Here is a 19,249-nt window from a genome sequence, read left to right as displayed (position 1 = left end):
ATTCTCCTTAATTCTATTTGCCAAAGCTATCTCATGTCCCCGTTTTGCCCTCCTGATTTCCCTCTTAAGTATACTCCTACTTTCTTTATACTCTTCTAAGGATTCACTCGATCTATCCTGTCTGTACCTGACATATGCTTCCTTCTTTTTCTTAACCAAACCCTCAATTTCTTTAGTCATCCTGCATTCCCTATACCTACCAGCCTTCCCTTTCACCCTGACAGGAATATACTTTCTTTGGATTCTCGTTATCTCATTCCTGAAGGCTTCTCATTTTCCAGCCGTCCCTTTACTGCGAACGTCTGCCCCCAATCAGCTTTTGAAAGTTCTTGCCTAATACCGTCACAATTGGCCTTTCTCCAATTTAGAACTTCAACTTTTAGATCTGGTCTATCCTTTTCCTTCACTATTTTAAATCTACAGAATCAAATTGTGGAAGGAGACTGTTCGACCCATTGTGCCTGTATTAGCTCCCCAGCTCATCCCATTCTCCAACCCTACCTCCACATAACCCTCTACATTCATCACTTTCAAATATATATCCAGCTCTTTTTTCAACTCTCCTTTGGAATCCACCTCCCCCACTCTCCCAGGCAACACATTCCAAATCCTAACAACTTTTTGAGTAAATCTCTCGACTTCCCTTTCTTTAAGACATTCCTTAAAGCTGTCATGCAGGTTTCCCCCACTATCCGAAAGTAGAGCATTCCCGTGAAACCTCTCTTCAGCCAAAATGGCGTAAAGCGAAGAAGCATTTACTTCTAATGGAAAAATTCCACCCTTTTCGTAAAAGCGAAACTCCTCTTTGGATTTCTTTTGGTTAGCGAAAACAGGTCTTTCGTAAAAGTTAAATAGCGTAAAGCGAATTTTCAAAAAGTGGGAGATACCTGTGCTGCTGATCAAGCTTTTCTTCCTCTGTTTCAGTCGCTCGGTGTCAAATTCTGCTCGATAAATGCTCCCATGCAGCGCCTTGGAGAAGGTTAAAGGTGCTATGTAAATGTAGCTTGCACAATTTTCTCAACAGGCACCCTGCCAGAACCCTGGGTTTGAATCCAGTTCAGACCGTCATGATAGAGGTTTGTTTAAGTGTGTTCAGCTTCAGGAAGCTAAAGAGAACTGAGTCAAGGCCATCTTGGCTCCAGGATTGGGAGAACGCAGCACACGCTTTCTGTAACTGAGCATTAATGAGTTAACTTTGGGGAGATGGTTGTAACATCCATGGGCTAGTAATGTAGAACTCAAACTAATGTGTTGGGGACATGGGTGATATTTAAGGATGGTGGAATTGGCAGGGCCGTGATGGCCTAGTGGTATTTTTGCTCGGCTATTAATCCAGAGACCCAGATAATGTTCTAGGGACCGGGGTTTAAATCCTGCCATGACAGATGGCAGAATTCAATTTTTTTTAAAACATCTGGAATTAGGAAGTCCAATGATGACCATGAAAAACCATCGCCAATTGTTGGAAAAACCTGTCTGGTTCACTAATGCCCATTACGGAAGGAAATCTACCATTCTTACCCGGTCAGGCCTATACGTGAGTCCAGACCCACAGCAATGTGGTTGACTCTCAACTGCCCTCTGGGCAATTAGGGAAGGGCAATAAATGATGACCCAGTCAGCGACGCCCACATCCTGTGAATGAAAAAAGATTAAAATCTATGAATCAAAATCTAGAATATAATCCCAGTTGGGTGGCAAGGTGGCTCAGCGGTTAGCACTGTGGCCTCACAGCGCCAGGGACCCAGGCTTAAATCCAACCTCGGAAGACTGTCTATGTGGAGTTTGCACATCCTCCCCATATCTGAGTGAGTTTCCTCCCACAATCCAAAAATGTGCAGGTCAGGTGAATTAGCCATGCTACGTTACCCATAGTGTTCAAGGATGTGTAAGTTAGGTGCATTAATCAGGGGTAAATATAGAGTAATAGGGAATGGATTTGGGTGGGATACTTTTTGGAAGGTTAGTATGGACATGTTGGGTCGAAGGGCCTGTTTCCATACTGTAGGGATTCTATGGTTCTAAGTGATAGAAGGAGGCCATTTGGCCCGCTGTGATACTGCTGGATCCCTGCTCGTCCCAAATTGCCGGCTTTTCTCCACAGCCATGCCCAAAGAAAAAGCAACTATTGAATCTGTCTTGGAAACACTCAAAATAAACATTAAATTAGGACAGGGAGGAATGGAAATTGATGGGTGTATCCTGCCCTTTGAGGCATGAGTGATGCATCTCACTAAAGACAGATGCAAGGTAACCATTGTTTTAGACGCTCCTTCTAGTGAACCTTAGCTCAACGGTCAAATCAATACGCAGTCTGAGATTAATGAAAATCCAAAGTGAATAGTTCATTTCTTGGAACTAATTTCCTCTTCTCTTCTTCACGTCACTGACGCTGTCTCTCGACAAATCGAATAACACTAATCTTCAGGCCCCACTCTTGTACCCATCTGGAAAGAAAGACACAATTAGCAACTTACGCTGTGTGAGTCCTGCCTCCGCCTTGCGTGAAGCGTTTGGAGAAATGCCTTCAGCTGTTTTCGAAATCTGACCCAGCTTGCTTTTGATGTTGCACCTTTTAAAATGCAGGAAAATGTTTCAAGAGGCATTACGATTAAAAAAAAACACAATTAAATTTTGACAGCAAGCTACATGAGGGCGGCACGATGGCTCAGTGGTTAGCACTGCAGCCTCACAGCACCAGGGACCCGGATTCAATTCCCGCCTCGGGCAACTGACTGTGTGGAGTTTGCACATTCTCCCCGTGTCTGCGTGGGTTTCCTCTGGGTGCTCTGGTTTCCTCCCACAGTCCAAAGATGTGCAGGTCAGGTGGATTGGCCATGGGAAATGTAAGGTGGGGAATGGGTCTGGGTGAGCTGCTCTTCGGAGGGTCAGTGTGGATTTGTTGGGCCAAAGGGCCTGTTTCCATACTGTAGGTAATCTAATCTAATGAGGAGTCATTAAAGGAGCTGACCAAACATTGGTCAAAAACAGCAGGTTTGATAAACATCTTAAGGGAAGGCGGAGAAGTAGAGATTGCTGTGATGCTCATGTAGCATCAAGGGTGCTTAGTATAAGCTGCTCTTTGCTGCCTGTCATCATGAAAAAGGGTTTAATAGATAATGATGCCAGGGTTGGAAGATTTGAGCCAAAGGGAGAGGCCGAATAGGCTGGGGGTGTTTTCCCTGGAGCATCAGAGGCTGAGGGATGACCCTATAAAAGTTTATCAAATCATGAGGGGCATGGATAGAGTAAATAGTCAAGGTCTTTTCTGTAGGGTGGAGGAGTCCAAAGATTGTGGGCATAAGTTTAAAGTGAGAGGGGAAAAATTTAAATGGGACCTAAGGGGCAACTTTTTCACACAGAGGGTGGTACGTGTATGGAATGAGCTGCCAGAGGAAGTGGTGGAGGCTGGTACAATTATTACATTTAAGAGGCATTTGGATAGGTATATGAATAGGAAGGGTTTGGAGGGATATGGGCCGGGTGCTGGCAGATGGGACTAGATTGGGTTGGGATATCTGGTCGGCATGGACGAGTTGGACCGAAGGGTCTGTTTCCATGCTGTACATCTCTATGACTCTATGACTCTAAAAGGCATCTGGATGGGTATATGAATAGGAAGAGTTTAGAGGGATATGGACCAAGTGCTGGCAAATGGGACGGGATTAGGTGAGAATAGCTGGTCGGCAAGGACTAGGTGGACCGAAGGGTTTTTTTTCGTGCTCAACAGCTCTATGACTTAAGCCAATGGGCTTTGCAGTTATAGGGCGATATATTAGATTTTTGTGCTTTACGTCCCAGTTACCATTGTCTAGATATAGTCTTATCTTCAAATAAAGAACTAATTTGTTGTCTCATCAATCCTCGTAGCGGTACTGAAACAGCTTGGCTAGGGCACTGCAAGTTGAGTACAAGTCTCAGTGCAGCTGCTGGAATGTTGGCAGGGCTCATCACCTTTGCAGCATCCAGTGCCTCCAAACTATTTCGCGATATCATGTAGGGTGAATCCAATTGGCTGAAGACTGGTATCTGTGATGCTGGGGATCTCTGGAGGAGGCTGAGATGGATCATCCACTCAGCACTTCTGGCTGAACATCGCTGCAAACTCTTCAGCCTTGCCTTTTGCACCGATACGCTGGGCTCCCTCGTCATTATGGATGGGGATATTTGTGAATTGATTCATGAACTGAACTTTGATGCACCCTTAACAAAAATGAGTAGACAATAGTATCATGCTAATACCAGTACCACAGTGTCTACGGCTAATATTCTGGACACATGATTTCAAATTCTTCTACAGGAATTCATAGAAACTGAATTCAATGAAGTTTTATGCCAGACTTGCTGATGTTGACTACAAAATCTATCACCACTGGTTGTGAAAACCTTATTGGTTCAAAATGCAAAGTCTGGCCTCCATGTCACTCTTAATAGTTCTCTGAAATGGATAGCTAACAAACCTCTCTGTTCAGGGACTAATAGCACTCCCGTTCAATAATGTAGAAGCAAAACATTACATTCAACTTAAGGGGCTGCACACTGCTCAGTGGTGTCTCACAGGGACCCGGGCTCGATTCTGGCCTTGGGCGATTGTGCGTGTGGAGTTTGCACATCCTCCCCATGTCTGTGTGGGTTTCCTCTGGGTGCTCCAGTTTCCTCCCACAGTCCAAAGATGTGCAGGTTAGATGGGTTGGCCATGGGAAATGCAGTGCTACGGTGATAGGGGAGGGTGTGGATCTGAGTGGGATGCCCTTCACAGGGTTGGCATGGACTGAACAGCCCATTTTCACACTGTAGGGATTCTATGAGATCAATGATGGAAACTGTAAAAATCAACAGCTTAGAATAAGGCAACTTGACTCATCCTGTCTGTGCTAGTGAGATCAAGAAAGTATTCCTCTCACCTACTTTCTATCCCATAAGCAGATATCATCTCTATCTTAACCAGATAGATAACAAGGTACCCAACTCATGGCTAATGGTCCATTGCTTGTTTGAGATTTCAGTGCAAAGAGTTGATGGTTGTTTTTGACAATACAAGATGACAACCAGCAGAGGCAAACCCTTACTGCTTAAATTATTGGCAAGATCTGTTGCCATGAAATGGCATTCCAATGTTGACAAGCCCATCTTCCCCAAGGGTTTCAAGAGTAGCTTGACATCTGCTCACAACAGGCTGCCAGTAAAGAACTCCCAAAACACTCAGCTGGTGAATGGGGGGAACAATACATCACTTTGAAGTTTCTGTTGTTCATGCCTGGATAAAATAAGAAAATTAAATTAGTAGTAAGGATTGGATTTTGAACAAGTGCCTGGCGAATTTAATCGAAGTTGCTTTGGCACTAAGTGCAATAACTTTGAGAGTGTCCATGCTGTTCGAGTCTTGCTTGCGTTTACCGTCCAGACAACTGACTGGTACAGGGTACAGAAGTATCAAATTCTCAGAGAGAGTAGCAGACATCTGGAGGTATCAGCCTCAGTTAAGGACAAACTGGAGCTTTCAAAACTGGTGTTTGGTAACCTTTTATAGAATCCCTACAGTGTGGAAATAGGCCCTTCAGCCCAACAAGTCGGCACTGGCCCTCTACAGAGAAACCCACCCAAATCCATTTCCCAAACATATTACTCTACATTTTTACCCCCAACTAATGCACCTAACCCACACATCCCTGAACACTATGGGCAATTTAGCATAGCCAATTCACCCTAACCTGCACATTTGGGATTGTGGGGGGTCAGCTCACCCAGACAGAGGGAAACTGTGCAAACTCCACATAGACAGTCATCTGAAGCTGGAATTGAACCTGGGTCCCTGGTGCTGTGAGACAGCAGTGCTAACCACTGAGCCGCAGTGCCACCCTTTAGACCAGGGATGGCAGATTTACTTCCCTAAGAGACAATAGTGAACCAGATGGGTTCTTACAGCACTTGTAATATGGTCATCTGCAGTCCTCACTCTTGACTCTAACCACTGAGCCACCATGCTACCCTTAATATATTTGCCATTTCGTAAATATATCAAGAGATTTGTTTAGATAACTCATTGAAACTTAGATTCAGGTTGGCCACAATCTTATAGAGATTTAAAAATCATGGGGGGCATAGATTGGGTAAATAGACTCCCTCGGTTGGGGGAGTCAGAACTAGAGGGCATAGGTTTAGGGTGAGGGGGAAAGATATAAGAGACCTATGGGGCAACGTTTTCACGCAGAGGGTGGTACGTGTATGGAATGAGTTGCCAGATGAAGTGGTGGAGGCTAGTGCAATTACAACATTTAAACGGCATCAGGATGGGTACATGAATGGGAAGGGTTTGGAGGGATATGGGCCAAGTGCTGGCAAATGGGACTAGATTAATTTAGGATATCGGGTCGGCATGGACGAGTTGGACTGAAGGGTCTGTTTCAGTGCTGTACATCTGTATGACTCTATGACAATCTATATAAGGACCATGTCTTTTTATTTGCATGTTTTTTAAAAAACTTGAGCCTGAAATGGCCTTGCCAGAGAAACCTACATCCCATGAAAGAATGAAGGGAAATAGGCTGAATAGATTTTCTCTCATTCCAATGGAGTGGGATTCGAACCTTTAAATTTCTGTAAGACTTGAATGCTACCATGAGCAATCCCAGGTTGGCATCCCAGCATGTAGTTGGCATTCTCTTTGGTCTGTTGACCTTCAACCCCCAGTTCAAAGTCTTCAGCGCATAACCTGAGTTTGGAGAAGTCATCATCTGGGCAAACCATGGGTTTTATAGATGAGACATTGCATGCAGACGTTACCAGACATAGGTGCATCGGTAGAGTCTAACAGAAATGGCTACAACCAACAGGCAAAATGCCCACACTCCACAGCATGGATTGAGGCGGGATAATTAAACACTGCGGGTAGAGTGGGGGCAGTTTGGAGTTGGTGAGGTGGATCTTGTGCAGAATTATAATGCATTGGAAACTATCGGTGGCTCCAGACGCTTGCAAATTTTCGCTGAAAGCTGCACAGCTGGCAGTAAAGTCAAGACAGCTTGTTGGAGTGGAGCACAGGGAGCCCTACAGACGAGAGAAATTAATTAGCATTGACTGGGAAAAAGAAAACAACAGTTGAGGCCATGCTCATCCTTCGCCTTGCTGAGCATAAAAAGCGACGTGTGAGAGAGGCCACGTCTGCATATATGATTAGACAAGATTCCCTACAGTATGGAAGCAGGCCCCTTCACCCCAACAAGTCCACACCTACCCTCCGAAGAGTAACCCACACAGATTCCTCTACCTATTGCCGTAGATTTACCCCTGACTAATTTAGCACGGTCAGTTCACCTGATGTGAATATATCTTTGGAGTGTGGGAGGAAACCCCCACAGACACGGGGAGAATGTGCAAATTCTACACAGAGAGTTGACCAAGGCAGGAATCGAACCCGGGTCCCTGGCACTGTGAGACAGCAGTGCTAACCAGTGAGCCACCATGCCACCCATGTCTATGCATATGTGTGTGTGTGCATAGTAGTTTGTGTGCATTGGTGTGCATCTGTGTATTTAGATATCTGCAGTGAATGTGTGTGTGCATTAGTGTTTACAGATACATGGGAACACCACCACCTTCAAGTTCCCCTCCAAGGCACTCACCATCCCTACTTGGCCGTTCCCTCACTGTCACTGGGTCAAAATCCTTGAATTCCCTCCCTATGGTCATTGTGGGTCAACCCACAGCAGGTAGACTGCAGCGTTGCAGGGAAGCAGCTCACCCCCACCTTCTCAAGGGGCAACTATGGACAGGCAATAAATGTCAGGTCAGCCAGCAGCACCCACATCCCTCAAGTGAATAAATAAGATTAGTTTCCCTACAGCATGGAAACAGGCCCTTCAGCCCAACAAGTCCACACTGACCCTCCAAAGAATAACCTACCCAGACCCATTTCACTCTGACTAATGCACCTAACACCATGGGCAATTTAGCATGGCCAATCCAGCTTTGGACTGTGGGAGGAAACCCAGAAAGAATATGCAAACTCCACACAGACAGCCACCCAAGGCTGGAATCAAACCCAGGTCCCTGGCGCTGTGAGGCAGCATGCTAACCACTGAGCCACCATGCCACCCATTAGTGTGCACAAATGTGCTAATGTGTTTGCCTGTGTGTTAATTTCTGTTTATGAGTCTATGTGTTTGATGTGTTTCTGTGAGTGTATGTCCATTAGTGCTGTCGAAGACGATGGATGTAAGTACAGAGAAGGTTTTGGTAAAGATGGATATATAGAATGTATAACTGAAACCTAAACTGATGGAAAAGGTTTGAAGCTGGAAATTCTGTGGTGTCCAACTCACTTCCTGGCACAAAGCCTGTATTGCATTGACAAGACGGAAGTCAGGAGTGTGTAGCTCCAACACCACTCTAAAAGCTCAACACCATCCAGGACAAAACAGACCTCTTGATTGGCATCCCATCTGCCAGCTTAATTAATCACTCACTCCATTATCGACATATAATGGCAGCAGAGTGTAATCAGCCCCGTAGACAGACAGCAGCAACTCAGCAAGACTCCTTCAAAAGAACCTTCCAAACACATGATCCCCACCACCCGAAAGATCAGGAGCAGAAGGAGCATAGGAGTAGCCCCACCTGCAAGCTTCCCTCCAACTCACACAAGGTCCTAACTTGGAAATGTGGTATGGTGGCTCGGTGGTTAGCACTGCTGCCTCACAGCACCAGGGATGTGAGTTTGATTCCAGCCTCGGGTAATTGTCTGTATGGAGTTTGTACGTTCTCCTTGTGTCTGTGTGGGTTTCCTTCAGGTGCTCTCGTTTGCTCCCACAGTCAAAAGATGTGCAGGTTAGGGTGGATTGGTCATGGGAAATACTGGGATAGGGTAGGTGGGGGAGTTCAGGTGGGACGCCCTTCAGAAGATCAGTATGGGCTGAATGGCCTGTTCCCACACTGTAGGGATTCTATAATTCTTTCAGGGTGATTGGGTCAGAAATACTGGCACTCCCTTTAACGTCAATGTGGGTTCATCTGCACTCCACAGGGTTTGAGATGATAACACAGAACCATCTTCTCACGCAAAATGATTTTTTTTCTTTATAGGATGAGGGCGTCACCAGTGAGGCAGCATTTATTGCCCATCCCTAATTGCCCAGAGGGCAGTTAAGAGTCAACCATATTGCTGTGGTTCTGGAGTCACATGGAGGCCAGACTGGTTAAGGATGGTAGTTCCCCTCCCTGAAGGACATTAGTAAACCAGATGGGTTTTGTCCAACAATGGATTCATGGACTCTCAACTCCAGTTATGTTTTAATTGAATGCAAATTCCATCATCCGCCTTGGCAGGATTTGAACCTTGGGTGCCGGAATATTACCTGGGTCTCTGGATTAACAATCCAGTGAACGTACCACTAGGACCTTGCTTTGCCAGAATGGGCTTAGGAATGGAAACTAAACGCTAGCATTACCAGTGATGCCAGCACGACAAGCGAACTTATTAAATGTAAACTGAGCGAAGTTTGTCTCAGTGAGTTGCATTTGTCCACAAAGACAGAAGGTTATACCTTCCAGCCCCACTGTAGTGTCTTCAAGGATGTCAGCCTTGGTGCAGTACTAACGGAGTGCTGCATCTTCTGGCATGCCATCTTTTATACGAAACGTTATGCAAAAAGGCCCCGTTTGCCTGCTATGGTTGACGTAGAAACAAAATCAATATTTGACAACATTTCAATGAAGCATTCTCCTGGCTTGTCTCACCCCTCGTCCAAGGTCACTCAGCAGCAGAGTGACTGGTCGTTATCTCAGTGCGGGATCATCCTGTGCGTGCTTTGGTTGCTGAGCTCACTGAACGACAAAGGCAACTCCACTTTAAGATGACACTTCCTGAGCACACATGTATTAAAAATCTAATTAATTTACCATTTGACTTTGGAAAAGTTCTGCAGCGTAGACGAACCTGTGACATCCAGGGGGACAAATAAATTAGGTTCTGCAGGAGCGCTGTTCGCTTTCCATTACAGCAAAACCAACCATTTAAATTAAAATTCTGCCTGAGGTCTACTTATAAGATTCCACCATGTTCCGATGCCCTAATCATACGACCGTGAACAATTACAAGGCTAGGGAGGGAGGGTTCGATGGATTTTTGCAGATTGTAGCTCTCTAAGATATCTTCAAATGAAATGGAACCCAAACAGTCACTAGATTTGTTGGGAGGGCAACAGGAGGGGACCATTGTTGAGAAGGGGAACCAAGAGGCTCCATTGATTGAGTCCTGTATTCAGCAAATGAGATTATTTTTCAATGCAGCAATTATTGATGGAACTGAATGACTTTTCATTTCCACTCTCTCTTGCACAGGATTCCTAAATGATGCAGTCAGATGCTATAAAGGACACCATTATGCTGCACTGATACACTATAAGGTTGTTTCTTTCTCTGTCTCTCGAAAGACAATATATTACTGGCATATCTATGAGATCTCTTCTTCATGACATGCATGGCAGGGCTGAATTCATTAAAACCCGGAGGCATAGTGAAAGAATGCTTACTGCAATGAAAAGCTCTTTGTTGTTCATTAAGCTAATAGCCAGGCATTATAGCTCAGAAACCTTCCCAGAAATAATTTGTATTTGGCCTGCTACAGCAGAAGATCATGGCTACTTTGCCTTATTGGGGTGTTGTGTTTGAAAACGGGACATTTTACTCAGTAACAGAGGCTACCTACACTTACATTCACATTCACAATGATATGAGTCTGTGTCACACAATGGGTCATAGAATCTCTCAGTGTGGAAACAGGCCATTTGGCCCATTCAGTCCACACCAACCCTCCAAGAGCATTCCACAAAAGCCCCAACCCTACCCTATCTCTGTAACCCTGCATTTCCTACAGCTGGCCAACCAAACCTACACATCCCTGAACACGATGGGCAATTTAGCATGGCTAATCCACCTAACCTGTGTGTGCATCTTTGGACTGTGGGAGGAAACCGGGGCACCTGGAGGAAACGCACACAGACACAGGAAGAACATGCAAACTAAACAGAGTCAGCTTGTTCAGCTGTTAACCAGAAGGTTGGTGGTTCAAGGCCACTCAGAGACGCCATGCTTATCATTTAAGAGGAGGTGTTGGCCCTATGGTATGATCACTAGACCAGTAGTCCAGGGACCCTGGGGAGGCTGGATAGGCTGGGACCATTTTCATTGAGGTCAAAGTAAGGACTGCAGATGCTGGAGATTAGAGTCAAGATTAGAGTGGTGCTGGAAAAGCACAGCAAGTCAGGCAGCATCCGAAGAGCAGGAAAATCGACGTTTCGGGCAAAAGCCTGATTCCTCAAAAGGGGCTTTTTCCCGAAACATCGATTTTCCTGTTCCTCACCTGCTGCCTGACCTGCTGTGCTTTTCCAGCACCACTCTAATCTTGACTGGGACCATTTTCATTGGAGCATCGGAGGCTGAGGGCTGACCTTATATAAAATCATAAGGGGCAAGGATAGAGTGAATAACCAAGATCTTTTCTCCATGTTAGGGGAGTCCAAAACTAGAAGGAGTAGGTTCAAGATGACAGCAGAAAGATTTAAAAGAGACCTGAGGGGCAACCATTTTGTGCAGAGGGTGGTGCGTATATAGAATGAGCTGCCAGAGGAAGTGGTAGAGGCAAATACAGTTACAGCATTTAAAAGATATTTAGACAGGTACATGGGATAGGAAAGCTTTAGAGCAATAGGGATCAAACACAGGCAAATGGGACTAGCTCAGGCTAGGAAACCTGGTTGGCACGGAAAAGTTGGGTGAGTGGTCTGTTTCCGTGCCGTATGATGCGGAGGTGCCGGTGTGGGACTGGGATGGACAAAGTCAGAAGTCACATGACACCAGGTTAAAGTCCAACAGGCCTATTTGAAACCACAAGCTTTCAGAGCGCTGCCCCTTCGTTAGGTGAATTTGACTTCACCAATGAAGGGGCAGCTCTCCAAAAGCTTTTGATTGCAAATAAACCTGTTGGACTATAACCTGGCGTCATGTGACTTCTGACACCGTACTGTATGTCTCTATACTCTGGGGACCCGCATTCAAATCCTGCCACAGCAGATGGTGGAATTTGAGTTCAATTTTAAAATAAAATGGAATTAAGTGTCTAATGATGGCCATGAATTCATTGTTGATTGTTGGGAAAAGCCCATCTGATTCACTAATGCCTCTGAGGGAAGGAATCTGCCATCCTTACCTGGTCTGGCCTAATGTGACTCGAGACCCACAGCGATGTGGTAGACTCTTAACAATTCGGGGTGGGAACATGGCGCAACCACTGATGCCCACATCCTGTGAATGAATAAAAAAATCACAGCATACCCTATGAGCAAGATTGACAAAAGTGACAAAGTTACAAGCAATCTCGAATTGAAGAAAGGCTTGAATTTATATAGCGCCTTTCACAACCTCAAGTTGTCCCAATGTACAACCACTGGTGTAAGGCAGGAAATATGAAAGCCAATTTGCATAAAGCAAACTCCTACTGACAGCAATGAGATCTTGACCGAATTGGCTGTTTTTGTTGGTTGAGGGATAAATATTCATCATTGAGCTGAGGAGAATTTGTTAACTCTTCTTCACGAGATGGAATCTTCTTCATATTTTTGGGAGGGATTTTAGATCTGGGATAGAGGTCTTCACAGTACAACAACCCTGTCGAATGGCCATTAATGAGCGAGTGGGAGCCAAATTTTTTCCTTTTATGTGGAGATCAGGAATCGGGACAACTACTAACATCGTAATCTGCCTCCTGTCAGGCTGTGCCCACCACCTATTCTTGCCCTCTACAGAGCTAGGCCGGTTGGAGTTAAGGTTGATGCCCTCCAAAGTAAATGGAGACAGGTGAATGCTACAGCACACAGGCTCCAAAGTCTGCCCCATTCCTTGGGATGTTGGCGTAGTTCTGTAGATGAATTTGGGTCCAACACTCCTCACCCACCACTCACCCTTATGTGCCTAATAACCCCTCACCTCCATGCCTTCATCTACCCATATCTATTCCCTTCATAACTGTCTCTGCCCTATCACCTCCAAACCAATCATTAACAGAATTCCTGACCTCTAAGGTAACATTGAAAATTATTTGAGATACTCATAAAACTGTCAACGTAAAAGTGCAGAGATTCAAAAACATTCATATGCAGGATCCACCTAAGTGGATATAAAGTCAAGATAAATAAACAGTCATTCAAAAACGTAAACCTAGCATGTGGTTATGCGGCTATTAAAAAAACAGTTTCATTAACAGCTGTGTCAACAATCCTTGCTGAGTTGAATCCATTACTGGGATTAAGCCCTCAACGAAGCATGCATAATGACTGGATGAGATTGAACAGCTGTATCAACTTTGCGCGCTGATTCCATTGGTAGGATTTTGAACTTAGATAAGCATTCTTGTCTAATACAGAATTTCATTGCTTCGTTGCATTTTACAAAACAATGTCTTTAGTCCTTTATAAATTAAAATAATTGAAGTCAAAAAAGAGCTCAGCTGAAAAAGCAGTGGGACAAATGTCTGGGTCATAGAGGTGTACACCTTGGAAACAGACCCTTCGGTCCAATTCATCATTATCGACCAGATATCCTAAATTAATCTAATCTCATTTGCCAATATTTGATTTGACATTCAATGAAAAATGAATAACTATTCCAGTCACATTCTAATATCATTATTGTTCAATTCAAGGAGAGTAATTTATCCATTGGATAATGTACTCTAATACACTTGAACACCTCTTCATTTTCACAGTGCTGGTCATGTTAATGTCAATTACTTTTTAACAATGTAGTCCTTGTATCACAATCATTCATTAAAATGCTATAAGGGCAGAATTTTACATTAGCCAGCAAATTTGGAAGTGGGATGTCTCCACAAAATTCCCCAGACAGCCTTGTCACTGCCCTCAGACATGCCCAGATCCATTTTCAATTTTATGAGTGAATAGGCCAGACCAAGACGGGTCCATCTGCCTTTTCCCAAAAGTGAAGCAATAAATAAACACTTAAGGCCTGTTTCCACCCCAGCCTCAATTATGAGGGAGATGGGAGGAAATCAGGGGCTGAGGGCAACTCATCCTGCTTGGATATGAGCAAGATGGGAGTTGCTGAATGGCTCTCACAATGGATCCCTTCTGGATCTCACACTCCCCAGCAAGGTGCACCCTTGCAGTTGTTCTCCTCATGCCTCACTCTGGCTCTCCTTTCAAAGCCCCACCCCTCTCTTGTCACCCACATTTCACTCTTACCTGATCCTGGGCCCAATGCCTTTGTGTGGGGGGACTCCAGTCCTGGCTGCTGCTGCTACAGCATGGGAAGATATATCATCTCCAGCTGACGAACCATTAAATGTCTGTGGGTCTGTCAGTATCAGTGGAGACACGGCAATTCTTTTGAATGGTGGGATGGGAACCCTCACCCTCTGAACCATTCTGCCCTTAATAAAATCTGAAGGGTGACCTTATAGAACTTAATAAAATCACGAGGGACATGGATAAGGTAAATAGACAAGATATTTTCCCTGTGGTGGGGGTTTCCAGGACTATAGAGCACAAGTTTAGGGTGAGAGGGGCAAGTTCTAAAAAGTACCTAAGGGGAAACATTTTCACACAGAGGGTGGTACGTGTATGGAATGAGCTGCCCAAGGAAGTGGTGAAGGCTGGTAATCATAGTACTTAAAAGGTATCTGGATGAGTGTATAAATAGGAAGGGTTTAGAGGGATATGGGCCAAGTGCTGGCAAATGGGACTGGATTAATTTAGGATATCTGGTCAGCATGGACGGGTTGGACTGAAGGGTCTGTTTCTGTACTGTACATCTCTCTGACTCTATGACTGTTTGTATCACTGGTAAGGCCAGCACTTGCTGCCCACCCCTTGACTGCTTGGCATCTCAGCGCGTAGTTAAGAGATACCCACATTTCAGCGGGATTTATAGTCATGCGGAGCTCCATCCAGGTGAGGATGGAAAATTTCCATCCTTAAAGAAGGCTTTTCTTCTTCATTTCTGTACAGTCCCTTTTGATATAATGCGATAGTTCGGTTCTCGTGCTATCCCGGGTTATAAGGAAATTGCTCAATAGCCATGCCAGTTAAACTAATGGGGCTGGAATCAAATTGTAGCCAAGACAGGTAAGGATAATTTGCATTCTGCAAGCAACGATCTAAATTCTTCAATCGTGTTAAAGACAATTCCTGTCGAAGAAATGCGCGTTATAGCAGAGCTGACTGTATTCTATAACTAAGGATTGTAGCTAGGTACTCTGTATCTAAGATGGCACCATGTGTTGGTGACATGTTTACACTGTAGCTAATCTGTAAGTACCTTTGAATCTAAGATAGTGTTTTGAATGGTGACTTTTCACTGTAGCCATATGACAATGCAACTAATTCAGTGTTAATGAGCTAGATAGATTTTAGAACAACAACGAATAATCTTACTATGCCCACTGAGACCACCTTTGTCAATATTTCCTAACCAACCTGATCAGAAATGCTATTGCACATCTCTGGAGTAGGAAACATTTGAACCCAGGTCTGCCAGTTTAGAAGCAGGGACACTACCATTGCACCACAACAGATTACCTTTAGATTCCATATTTATTATTTGCACTTACATTTTAACCAGCTCTCCAAGTGGGAATTGAACCCATGACTCCAAAACATTTTCCTGGGTCTTTAGACTGCCATCCAGTGAGATTACCACGACACTGTCACCATCACCCCTGATGGAACAGGAGATGGACTTCCACAGGACCTCACACACAAGATTGTAATGATAACCAGTAAAGAATCAAGGAAGCTAATGGAATGCTAGCCTTTATATCTCAAGAACTTAATGCAGAAGTTACGCTGAAGTTATACAAAACCCTGGTTAGTACTATGAGCAGATCTGGGCACCACACAGTGGGAGGATATATTGGCCTTGCACGGAGTGCAATGCAGGTTTACAAGGATGGTACCTGGACTTTTGGGGATAAAAGGAGTGATTAGTTGGACCGAAGAGTCTGTTTCCGTGCCGAGCATCCCTATGACTTTATAATGAGGTGCCAGAGGAAGTGGTGGAAGCTGGTACAACTACAAAATTTAAAATGCATCTGGAGGGGTACATGAATAGGAAGGGGTTAGACAGATATGGGCCAAATGCTGGCAAATGGTACTAGATTAATGTAGGATATCGTGGACCGAAGGGTCCGTTTCTGCAGCATTCAACATGGTTTGCCCCATATTATCTGGGCAATATTTAACTGAGAAAGAAAGATGTGACAACAGAGGATTAAGTCAATGATCTTGTTCACTCTCTAATTCAATCTGGGTGATGTAGTTTTGGAAAATAGAAAAAAAAACACATTTGATCATTCGGGTCTGTTCACATAAGTAAATCAATAAAACACTTGACCGATATCAAAATTCTCTGATCAATGCAGATCGAGTTCAAACAAAGAAAGATGCATAATTCAAAAACACCTTTCATACCCTCAGAATGTACTTCACAGTCTGTGGAATCTATTTGAAGTGCAGTCAATGTTGCACAGCATGGACAACATTGTTATGTTTATGAAAGGATGTTTATTGGCTTGATGCCTGAATGGTGCTTGTAAAATAAAGGGCTATTTTTTTGTTTGTCATGGAGATAACTGCTATGCTTGAAACTATACTTTGCACTGTCACGTTGAGGTCTAGGTACCATTGGTAGTTGGTAGTTTGCTGACATCAATCGTCCTTTCTGTGCAGAGTCTAATCTGAGTGGATATATCAGTCATAACAAGAAGAGACATTTGTCCTACATAACAATGTATTGCATGATAGCAGTAGGTATAATTAATATCAACTATTCATGCATATGGACATATGCAGGAGCCAGGAATGTCATGTCTACCTCCATCAAGACCTCACACACATGGTTGTAATAATAACCAGGGAATAATTTAGAAAGCTAATGGAATGTTGGCTTTTATATTTCAAGGATTGAAATACAAGGATCAGCAGTTACGCTGCCATTATACAAAACCCTGGTTAGACTTCACTTGGAGTACTGTGAGCAGACCTAGGCACCACACCTCAGGAAGGATATATTGATCTTGGAGGAAGTACAATGCAGGTTTACAAGGATGGTACCTGCACATCAGGGGTTAAGAGGAGCAATTAGTTGGACTGAAGGGTCTGTTTCCATGTTGTGCATCTCTATGACTTCACAGTGAGCTACCAGAGGAGGGAGGTAAGGCTGGTACAATTACAGCATTTAAAAGGCATCTGGATGGGTACATAAATAGGAAGGGTTTCGAGGGATATGGACCAAATGCTGGTAAATGGGACTAGATTAGGTTAGGATATCTGGGCAGCATGGATGAGTTGGACCATAGGGTCTGTCTCTGTGCTGTACATCTCTACGACTCTATTATACAAGGTATAGAGATGCCACAGTTGGACCGCGGTGGACAGGTCAAAAATCAAACGACACCAGGCTATAGTCCAACGGGTTTGTTTGAAATTGCAAGCTTTCAACACCAAAAGCTTGCATTTTCAGGTAAACCTGTTGGACTGTAAGCTGGTGCCATTTCATATGTTTGACCTCTATTATACAAATTAGGCCTGGTTTGATTAGGCTTGGTTTGATTAGCCCTGGTTTGTCTAGAACTTAGAATAGGAAATAGTGATCTGATTGAAGTCCTCAAGCTATAACAGGAAGAGAAAAGATTGATACAGATGAACCATTTCCATTGGTTGAGGATTTTAGACTTAACGGACAGAGTCTAACATTTAGGGCCAGACCGTTCAGGAGAGATTCTGGATTAGTGGTGCTGGAAGAGCACAGCAGTTCAGGCAGCACCTGAGGAGCAGTAAAATCGATGTTTCGAGCAAAAGCCCTTCAGAGATGATAGGAAGCACTTTGGTACACAAAGGGTGGTTGATGTTTGGAAGTCTCTACCACAAAATGGCAGAATGAGCTGTTAATTTTAAATCTGTGATACATTAATGTTTGTTAAAGTATTAAGGAACATGCCACAGGCAGGTATTATAGAGTTAGGCCACAGATCAGCAATGATGTCATTCAATGGTGGAACAGACTCGAGGGGCTGAATGGCCTTCTCTTGTTCCTATGTTCCTGTTTCTTGGCCCAAAGACTGTGAGATATGAGCAGATCGGGTTGAAACTAATGCACTTTGATAATGACCCCTTCCTGGAACCTTGCCTTATGTAACATTCACTGACATTACAATGTACAGATAGCCTTTGCATACGTGAATATCTTTTGGTGTAGCAGCTCAAGAAGCCAGCTCACCTCCACTTTCTCGAGAGCAATTAGGGACAGGCAGGAAATGCCCAGCCAGCATCACCCATGTACCACGAGCGAATAAAACCAAAGCCTCTCTGTACCTGAGTTGCAAATTTTCAAGATCCTACCACAAAGTCAAACTTCAGTCCCATGTCTATGTACCTTAGTCAGAAACCACACACCAGGTTACAGTCTAACAAGGTTATTTGAAATCACAAGCATTTGGAGCGCTGCTCCTTCATCACTTCATCTGAGGAAGGGGCAGTTCTCCAAAAGCTTGTGATTTCAAATAAACCTGCCGGACTGTAACCCAGTGTCATGTGACCTCTGACATCGTCCACTCCAGTCCAACACCAGCACCTCTACATTATGTGTACCTCAATGGAGGGCCAGCTGAATACAGCTTTAAAACAAAATGCCTTCGGGGGGTATAAAAGGATTCATCGTTCTGCAAACTATGTTTCCATATCTCAATGACACTTTAGAGTCTTCACTTGCTCTTTTTGAATGGAAACATCATTAGCTTTCTCTGTTCCACTGTGAAACAGGGAAGGCCATAATTAGCATGGACTGCAGTCAATCTGTGTGCGTTGAAGCATTAAGGGCACATGGTTTTCTTTATAGGAAGCACTGCTTGCCTTTTATCAAGGCTTCCAACCACGAGTGTAAGTTACAATTTGTAGGAAAAAGTAACTTAATTGCTCAGCTTCTTGCTCCCTTCATTGTTCCTCGTTATTTACCAAATGAATTGAACTGTTGAGAAAGTGAGGACTGCAGACGCTGGAGATCAGAGTCGAAGAGTGTGGTGCTGGAAAAGCACAGCCGGCCAGACAGTATCCGAGGAGCAGGAGAGTTGATGTTTTGAGTATAAGCTGTTCATCAGGAAATGATGAAGGGCTTATGCCCGAAACGTCGATTCTCCTGCTCCTTGGATGCTGCCTGACCTGCTGCGCTTTTCCAGCACCGC

This window comes from Chiloscyllium plagiosum, chromosome 39 (assembly GCF_004010195.1).
Source record: "Chiloscyllium plagiosum isolate BGI_BamShark_2017 chromosome 39, ASM401019v2, whole genome shotgun sequence".
In the NCBI taxonomy this organism is placed as follows: Eukaryota; Metazoa; Chordata; class Chondrichthyes; order Orectolobiformes; family Hemiscylliidae; genus Chiloscyllium; species Chiloscyllium plagiosum.
The sequence above is the reverse complement of the archived record's forward strand: the minus strand, read 5'-3'. Positions refer to the sequence as shown.